This window comes from Pongo abelii, chromosome 13, assembly GCF_028885655.2.
Source record: "Pongo abelii isolate AG06213 chromosome 13, NHGRI_mPonAbe1-v2.0_pri, whole genome shotgun sequence".
Classification (NCBI taxonomy): domain Eukaryota; kingdom Metazoa; phylum Chordata; class Mammalia; order Primates; family Hominidae; genus Pongo; species Pongo abelii.
In genome coordinates this window covers 82,766,902-82,777,010 of record NC_071998.2, presented here as the reverse complement: position 1 = coordinate 82,777,010, position 10,109 = coordinate 82,766,902, and positions in this window count along the sequence as shown.

Below are 10,109 nucleotides of genomic sequence, written 5' to 3'. Positions count from 1 at the left end.
CTAACCTCCAAGGGGATGGTATTAGGAAGTGGGATCTTTGGGAGGTGATTAGGCAATAAGGGTGGATCCCTCATGAATGGGATTAGTGCCTTTGTAAAGGAGACCTCAGACAGCTAGCTGGTACCTTCCACCATGTGAGGAGACACCAAGGTGCCATCTATGAACCAGAAACTGAGCCCTTACGAGTCACATAATCTGCTGGTGCCTTGATAATGGACTTCCAGCCTCTAGCTATGAGAAGTGAATTGCTGTTTATAAGCCACCCACCCAAGCCACCATGCTCTTTGGAAATAAAGAGTGAAAGATGAAAAACCATGAGACATATATGTAATTAAGAGCCTACAAGTACCAAAAACCAACAAAACAAAACAAACCAGTCCTTTTCAGGAATAAGGATGATCAGCTGGGCAGGAAACTGTGAGCTCTGGTCTCAGGCTCCTCATGCTCATTCCAGCCCCTGAGAATCAGATGTAGTCTAATTCCCAGCAGAGAAGCAGATCAGGGCTTGGACACACCTCTTATTCTCTTTCTATATTTCCTGCTAGTCAAACAATAAGAGCAAAGAACTGTGAAATATTGGTTAGGTTATATGCTGTGGTTACTTTGTTTTTCAGAAAAATATTTGTGGACAAAATAAGGATTTGGGAACTGCAATCTAAGAAGGAAATAACTGTTTCCCCCACTGTCAAAGATAAAAACCACACATATTGCATGGGTATGCTTATGAAAACATACTCCCTCCTTCATTCACTCAGCAAATGTGTCCTGCGCCCAGCCCTCCTGTGGTCCAGGCTCCTGTGTGCTGGAGCACAGGGAAGTACTGCTTGAGGCTGTGGTTTGAGCTCCCAGTCAGGGGAAGATGGACAGGTGAATTTAGGGGCTTCCAGAACAACTCTTGCTGTGACAGTGATGGCCAGGGAGCTAACAAAGGGGACCTGAAGGTCCTTAGAACAAGGGAGAGGGCCAGGAGGCCTGGGGTCTTTTCCAGAGTCAGAGAGACCATCTCAGTGGGCAGATAGAGGGGCTTGGGGCCACACACACATGGGCAGCACAGATTTCAGGCAGGTGACAGAGGCAGCATTTGTGCAAAGCATGTACATAGGGACAGAGGCCCAGAGGTGAGGGGACAGCGGCAGCGTACATGGACGGAGGCTCCTCAGAACTGTATCTCCTCTTTTCAGCAAGTGGGTGCATGAAGGTCCCCATAAAGGAATGGTACCCAGGCCAGGAGACTGTCTGGAGGCCATGCTGAGGCCCGAGTGCAAAGCCATGAGACTGTTGGTTTGGAAGAGAAGCGAGGTGGCTCAGTGCACTGATTCCAACCCCGCAGGCAGTAGGCAAGGGTGCCTGAAGGAAGGGACCCTGGTGGGGCACTGAGAGGGCGCTGCCCTCACTTGCCCTGGGTGCACCTCTGCGTGCTCCTGAATAGCTGTGGCCCCCTCCTTGAGCACCTGGAAGAGCACCCAGTCTCTCATCCTGCAGAAGAGGTGGCGTGGAAGAGCAGGGCCAGAATATCCATGAGGACAGTGGTGAGCAGTGCAGGCTTCCAAGGGCAAGAGTAGAGACAGGATCATTGTCACAAATGGAGTTGAGATATGCATGCGGATGCATGTGCTGAGGATGGGGGCTGGGGGGCCCTGGAGGTGGATGTGGATGGGTTTACAGAAACAGGAGGAAAGAGGTAGGAAAGGGCAGGTTTCAAAATCCTACAGGAGGATAGACCTAGTTCAGGAGCGAGGGACTAGCCTCCCAGGAGGGAAGGTGGTGAAGGAGCATCACTCTCAAATTCCTGATGCCACGGGAGGCCTGCCAGTGGCTGGCACAGTCTGAGGTTGTCAGGCGCACAGGGATGCCTCATCATGAAAGGCACCATTTTTGCTGCAGGCGACGTGGGTTTACATCATTTCAGGACATAGTGGAACTGCGTCCTGATCTGCCCTTGGGCACATTATGGAGCCTGAAATCCAGGGCATCTGCTGAGTGGGAAGGGGACTGCGAGGGGGGAACTTCAGGGGCTCTGTACAACTCGGAACTAAAGCAAAAAAAGATGGAGAAAGGAAAAGGCCGCCACAAGCAGTAAACGTCTCCTCTTTCTTTCTATTTTTCCCAAGCGATTTCAGAAACTGCTTGTGACTGTTATCATTCTGGAATATTATCCAAGAGACCATTGTTCCCCAGGGAAAGAAAGTAACAGACAAGAAACTTTGGATCTGGACCTATGCCATCACAAATGTGCTGTTTTTATAAAACCTGACAGTCCAGGGCAGCCTAATTTTTTTAAAAAAATAAAAATGAGGGATTTAGTTCTCTTGGTATTGCAAAATACTCAGCAAAATAATCTCTTTCTGTACCCCATGTCAGATTTTTTTTAAAGTGCTGATGAAATGCAGACCTTGGCAATTTTTGTTTAATCCAAACCCAGAAGGACTGGCTATCAGCTCATGGCCATCAGTTAATGCAGGGCTTGTAAGGCCATTTATCAATCGATTTCATCAGCTTGAATCTGTGCCAGCCATTTTCTCTCATAAAATGATATAGCCCAGCCCTTGATCTTGCTGAAACCGGGGGTGACAGCATCTGTTTGTGCGCATTCTGGGCTGACGCAGGCCATGGAAACAGCTGGTGCAGGTGTTGCTGGCTTTGGCTGAAATCCACGGCCCACCATGGCATCGTAGATGCATGTGCATTGGTTTGGGCCTAGACTCCTTAGGAGTTGTGTGGCATTCAGTAACTGACTTAACTTCTCTGTTTCTCACAAATTAATGAGAGGTCTTAATACATTTCTCGTGGAGCTAATGCCTATTGAAAGAAAATAAAGCTTTTTCACCTATAGCACAGCCAGGCACACAAGCTATAAGTATGAGTGATCATTATTACTTATTCTTCATTAGCATTTCCCAATGTATTATATAATTCTTATTCAAAGGAAAAATATCTTACAAAACTCCAGTTACTGCTGGGGCATGACAGCCCTAGCCATAGTTCTAGGCACCCTGAGATCCATGTACCTGTGATGAGGTTTAGTGGCATCGGCTCTATATTTCTCATGAAGCTGTAGGACAATGAACTGAGACAGTAAATAAGAAAGCACCTTATGCATCATCAAACCACACACAGGCACGGGATGGGGTATGCACTCCATGGCAACAGCAACCGGGGTTAATAGATTACATTCGCCCAGCTCCAATGAATGTGTCAGGGGATGAGACACCCTCAGCAGTTACTACGAGAGCTGTGAGAACAGAAGAAGTCAGCACTGCAGCCTAGGGCCCTCAAGGGGCACTTGGAAGGTCGTCCAAGCCGAATTCCCTCCCCTCAAGGCTGGGGCAGAGACTCTCTATCTTCTATGTCTAATGACTAACCACAGTGGGTGTTCAAAATCAACTCCAGACATGGCTCCTCCCTACCATCAGAGTGGAGATGACCCAGGAGGAAGGCTCATGGGCTCTGGGCCATCTCTATGCCGAGATCTGTTTCCTGGGGACAGCACAGGGCACATCAAGGATTTATTCTCCCTGTGGAAAAGAAAGGTGTCAAAGTGGGAACACTTATGTTGAAATGCATGCTGGGCACTTCCTGTGCCTGCACTGGCCACTTCTAGAGGGCATCTGGGGAGCTTGGACCCTGTCTGGCCAGGGCTGGCAGGCATTGTTTCCTTAGGTTCTTTCTCATCCTCAAGCCCTGACTGAGCCTCAGCCCTGACTTCTGTTCCCTCCAGCCAGTCCTCCTCCTGGCCCAGGCTCTTTGTCATACAAATGCCTCTGGGCTCTTTCTTCACTTTGCTGTTCTACATCTCCTGTCTCTCCACCTAGGAAGCCCCTAAGTCTCTGTGGCCTGCGTCTTTCCCTAAAATCTCTCTGTGAAGCCACTGACATTGTCACTTTGCTCACGCAGTGTTTGTGCAGCCAGGTGGGGCTGGAGAAAGGACTCTGGGCTTGGGGGTTGGGTTTTGTATTCCACCCCCATCACTTGGCAGTTCTGTGACATTGATCATGGTCTTTGGAACCCTTGGGTTTTTTTTGTTTGTTTGTTTGTTTGTTTTTTTGAGACAGGGTCTCTGTCTGTCACCCAGGCTGGAGTACAGTGATGTAATCATGGCTCACTGCAGCCTCGACCTCCAGGGCTCAAGTGATCCTCCCACCTCAGCCTCCCAAGTAGATGAGTAGCTGGGACTACAGGTATGTGCCACTACACCTGGATAATTTTTGTATTTTTTTGTAGAGACAGGGTCTCACTATGTTTCCCAGGCTGGTCTTGAAATCCTGGGCTCAAGCAATCCTCTAGCCTTGGCCTCCCAAAGTGCTGGGATTACGGGCATGAGCCACCACACCCAGCCTGAAACTCTTGTTTATTGAGATTTTCCCATGCTGGTCTCCTTATAATTCTGACTAGGTGTTCTTATCTCTCTTTCATAGATGAGAAAACCATGTCTCAGACAGTGGGTTTGCAGGCTTGCAGACCCTGTGAGCACCATGGCTAGAGTGCCACATCAGACATCTGGGCACCCAAGCCAGCACCTCGGGATGTGCCAATGATGCTTCTCGTCTTGGCTCTTCCAGTATGGAATGGGGTGGTGACCGCTGCTTCTCAGAGTTGTTACGAGGATCAAACCAACCTCCAGTCTTACTGGACTGTGGGGTTCACAGGAGATGCATGCTTTATCCACAGCAGTTGTCCTAGCATCCAGAACTGGGCCTCATGCATAGAATAAGTGCGAAATAAGTATTCATTTAAGTGGACCACATAAGCAAGCCCTCTGCTCAGCACCCAGCAAAAGGCAGGCATTCCATAAACTATAGTTGTAAGAGGAGGATTTTTACATATATACTCAGCCAAGTTACTCATCATCTATTTTCATCCACCTTTTGTGGTCAAGCACCCTTAGTGCTCAGTATGGAGCCTGGCACACACTGGCCACTTAACAACCATGTGTTTGTACTGCTGAGGAGGGTGGTGGCCACATGCAATATAGAAGGGGCATGCCCACCCTTCAAATGTAGCAGTCCTGAACAAGTGGATCCACGTAGAGAAAATGAACACACTTATTTATGCTCGCTGCTTGTTAGGCAATGTAAACCTATTTTGCTGTGATTCATTTAATTCCCTCACACACAAAAAAACAAAGGGCTCTGCCCGTTTTACAGATGAAGAGACTGAAGCCTCAAGCAGTTGATTTGTCCACAGGGCATGAAAATTAAGTGAATTATAGAAAAAATAAGTTTACAATGCCTAACATACAGTAAGCGCTAAATAAGTGTTTTGATTTTCTTTATTTGGAAAGGGTTGTTTGCTCTAATCCACTGCTCCATGTAGCCACTGGGACATCTCTACTGACCGTGGGTAGAGGGAAGGCCGTGTCCTGAGAAGACCTTCTCCAGGGAGAAGAAATGCCCTGAAAACCACCCAAAGGAGCTGTTCTTGCTGCATTGAAACAGAAAAAGAGAACAAAGAACATCTGGGGATTCTTCCTCCTTTTCCAAGCACAATGCAGGCTGCCATTTTCCGTTTAAAAGCTTAAAAAAATTTTTAGTTAATAAGAGAAAAAAAATCCCTCACAATTCTTAGGGGAAATCCAAAGACAGTTATTCTCATCGTATTTTAAGGAAGTCTTGAATCCTTCACTGGCTGATATCAGATTCTCAGAAAGCAACTGACCTGCAAAAGCCATTAAACAGCCTCATCTGGATGGGGGTTTTGAGAATGAAATACGGCAGAAAAATAAACCCAGACAATGGAGCCTTCGAAGGGGGCCCCCCTAGAGCACACACAGACAGGCAGGCACACATGTTGAGGAAGGTCTGCAGCTTCCCTGCTCTCCCCTCCAGGCTCCCAGGTTCTGGAATGTTGTGCATTTCCACTCAAGCAGGCGAAGGTGAAGCTCAGAGGAATGTTACATTTCCCCGACGGGCCACTTCCTTTCTAGCAGGAGAGGAGCCCATGCTGGAATGTGTTCCCAGGGCTGCTTTTAGGGCTTTTCACTAAAGTAAGACTTTTTCCATAATAATGAAAAGAATATGAACTCACATTTGCAGATTATCCTGGATGATTTACTCTGTTCAATGACCTCAGCTCTATAGTTGTGGGAAATGAGAACTAGAGAGAGAAGTAACTTGCCAAGTTTGCCTAACCGATAGATGGAGCCAGAAGCAGAACCCCCCTCACAGCCCACACCCTCCATCCCTGTCAATGTTGTACTGCCTCCAGTCACCTATCTACAAAACATCACCTGGGTAGTTTGAAAATTCACAGCGGATCTTGTCTCTTCCTTGCTTAGACCCTTCTGCATTAGCCTGTTCTTGCATTGCTGTAAAGAAATACCTGAGACTGGGAAATTTATAAATAAAAGAGGTTTAACTGGCTCACCGTTCTGCAGGCTGTACAGGAACCATGATGCTGGCATCTGCCCAGCTTCTAGGGAGGCCTCAGGAAGCTTACAGTTATGGAGGAAGGCAAAGTGGGAGCAGGCACTTCGCATGGCTGGAACAGGAGCAAGAGGAGTAGTGGGGGAGGTGCTGCCGATGTTTAAACAAGAACTCTTGAGAACTCACTCATTATCAAAAGAACAGAACCAAGGCGATGGTCCTAATCCATTCATGAGAAACCGCCCCCATGATCCAGTCACCTCCCACTGGGCCCCACCTCCAACACTGGGGATCAAAATTGAACATAAGATTTGGGTGGGGACACAGATTAAAACCATATCACCTTCCATTTCTGCTAGCTTGGGTGAAGCTCAAGCATTCTTTTGTGGCTCATGGCTTCCTGGGCCAGGTCCACACAAACCACTCAGGGCAAGTGATGAAGGATGGTCCATATATCATATCTCTGCATATTTTAAAGCTCTGGTCTCAGCCCAGCCCCCAGCCCAAAGGAGAACCCTTTGTGCTCAGGTACTCAAGTTTTCATGTCCTTGCAAGTGAATATTCTGGCCTGAACATCCAACCTCTGAGCACACGTGTGTGGACACCTGCCTGGGTTCCCACTTGCGTTGTTCACCCACTGAACTCCCAACTTCCAAAATCTGAGTATGGCTCTTACCACACTTACCACACTGTTGTCCACATGTCTGTGCTCAGCTACCCCTTGAGCCCATGGTACATACTGGACAGTTGGTCAGTCCTCAGGAAGAGACCTACAGGAGGTGGGTTTGGGATGTTTGGGCAGTGAATTCTGGGTTTTGGGGTGTCACAAGCATGATCTAGAAGGAGGGGTACAGGCCCAAGATGGGCACACCCCCTCTGCAGAAATGGACCCAGCAGAGCAGTACCAGCATGGACTCTCTAAAGGCCAGCCTACCCCCCTCCTTTCAGGCTGAGGGCCTCCCTGGCCAGGCCCAGACCCACTGTCTGGCCTTATTTCCTGCTGCATGATGCCAGCCTTTGTAAGTCACTTGCAGTCCCCAAGAGCAACCTCTGTCTCATATCCCCATGGACCCATTTTTATTATATGCCTGCCTGGGATCCCCCACTTGCTTTGTTCATCCACTGAACCCCCAACCAACACCAAAACTCCAGTCTGGCTCTTACCCTGTTGCACAATGATGATTTTATAGTCTACCTTCCAGACCAGATGGATGTTCTCAGTCCAAGCAAAATGCCCCACATAGGGTTGATATTTAATCAACATATTGCCTGAATGAATGATTTTACTTGCCCTGCATTCTAGAAAAAATGAGAGACCAGCTTTTGTTCAGAGAGTCACAGATGCCTGAAAAAAAAATAAGGAATGCTGGAATAATATGTGCTTATGTAATCTCCCTCCAGGCAGGTCTTGGCTGAAGGGCAGCAACTCCATACCGGAGTTTTTCTCATCTGGTAGAAACGTGTGAATTTCATTTAGCATCATCCAACAATACATATTAAGCACTGACTACCTGTTTTGGGCCCTGGAAATACAAAGTACAGACAATCAGCAAAGATACATCTAGTGCTGCTTATCCTAAGTAGGAGCAGGGTAAATAAATACGCACCCATCAGTGCATGTGTACCTGTGTGAACATGGCATCATACACTGACAAGTGGATAGAGCAGGTCTGGGCATCTGCTTCGTTCTGGGAGACCAAGGTGAAGAGATGACACTTACATTGAGCTCCAAATGCCAAGCAGGGACAAGCTACATGCATAGCAGCAGTGGTTTTGAGGCAGAAGGAGGAGCAAGTGCTAACCACTGATTGGGAAAGCTCAGTGGTGCTGAAAACAAATCAAGATGTGAGGGTGCAGCTTGATGGTCACCAGGGGAGCAAGGAAGAGATGAACTTAACAAGTGGGCAGGGGCCAGCTTCCGCAAGTAGGATGCAGTTAAGGGCATTATGCCTTATTTTATGTATGACCAGCACTGGTGCAGGCACCAGAAGTGGGGAGTAACAGCCACTGAGTGTTGTTTTTCAATAACCATTCTGGCTGAATGCACTGTTGGACACTGGAAGGTCATTCCAAGGTCACTCAAGAGTTTGGTGACTTGATCTTGATGGTTGAAATGAAGATGCCAAGACGTAGAAAGAGCTGGGTTAGGTTTGGGTCTTCTTGTTGACTTTGAGAGGAGTGAGGGCAAAAAGGACGAAAGGTGATCTGTAGGTGTTTGACCTCAACACCTGGTTGAATAGTGCAGTGGTGCCCTGGACTGAGGTGGGCCAGTGCAGGGCGGGGTGTAAGTCCTGGGAGGCTGGACTAGGAGAAGTGCCAGGTAAGCAGGAGTTCTGTGTGGCCAATGTCGAGGCAAAATTGTGCTTTCCAAAATTTCAATTTGCTTTCCAAAATTTCATTTGTCACTTTGTCATTTGGGATTGAAACTCATTTTCCTATCAGGATGACAAAAACTGGTAAAGCCCAGGCTACTCCACAAATTCCAGTTTAATACACAATGTACTGATCACAGGACAGATGAGCACACTGCTGCGAGACCTGTGTGTCCAGGGAAATGCATCTGGAGTTCCAGAGTGAGGCTTCGGAATCGTAATTCCCTCCTGCCCAGGGCCCTCTGAGGCATGGGTATAGCAGTCAGGGAAAGGCTGGGACTCCAGGAGGCTGAGAGGAGACCGCTGCAAAGACTTGACAAAAGAGAGCAGTGTAGCGGTCAGGAGAAGGCAGGGGCATGAAAGCTGAGAGCTGGGCCTGAAGGAACGGAAGTGCACAAACATCTTTTCTCTTTACCTGCTGTTCCCCTTTGTAAAAATCAAATGCTAACAGATAAAAACTGCACATAGATTTTTTTTATTGGCCTCAGTGTAAAGTGATTAATCCTTTTAAGAAAAAAAAGTAATATGCTATCATTTTCACAAAATGTTTTGCACTTTGTCCTAGTAAACTCACAGATAATCTATACTAAGGAAATAGTATGAGGAAAATAAAGATGATAGTCATTTCTTCATACAACAAATTTTTATTAAGCCAGATGTTCCATGCTTCAAAGAGATGGCAGTGAACAACAACAAAAATTCTTTGCTTTAGTGAGATTCTATTCCAGGGTAGGATTAATATAAGCAAATAATAAGGAAATAATCTCTATGCTATGTTAGGTACTAACAAGATTTCAGAGAAAAATAAAAAGGGAGGACATCTGGTTCCTTAAGATGAAAGTATTGCCATTTGTCCCAAGTCTTTCCTCTTACAGGAACCTTGGATGTAACATGACAATAATCATTGGAAGACTCTGAAAAGGTGGAAGAAAGAAGATGAACTGCCTTAAGACCTCACAACTTGTGGAGTGGCATGACAGTGAGTTGCTAGAATGTCTTTATTGCCTTCCTTGTATCCTAGATAAAGTACTGTAGAAGCCTCCAACCTGGGACTGCCAACAGGCATAGACAAAATATCTCCAAGAAAAGCCTGTTCTCTGAAAATACACACCTACCATTCAACTCAACAATTGTACTTTTGATTATTTCTCCCAGATAAATGAAAACAAAAGTACACATGAAAACCTGCACACAAATGATTATAGCAGCTTTAAGAGCTATTAGTGACCCAGATATCCATCAATGGGTTAAATAAGCTGGTACACCTATATCATGGAATACTACTCAGAAATAGGAAGGAACAAACTACTGATATTTGTAATAATTTGGATTAATCTCCAAGGGATTGTGTTGAATGAAAAGCCAAGTTCTAAGA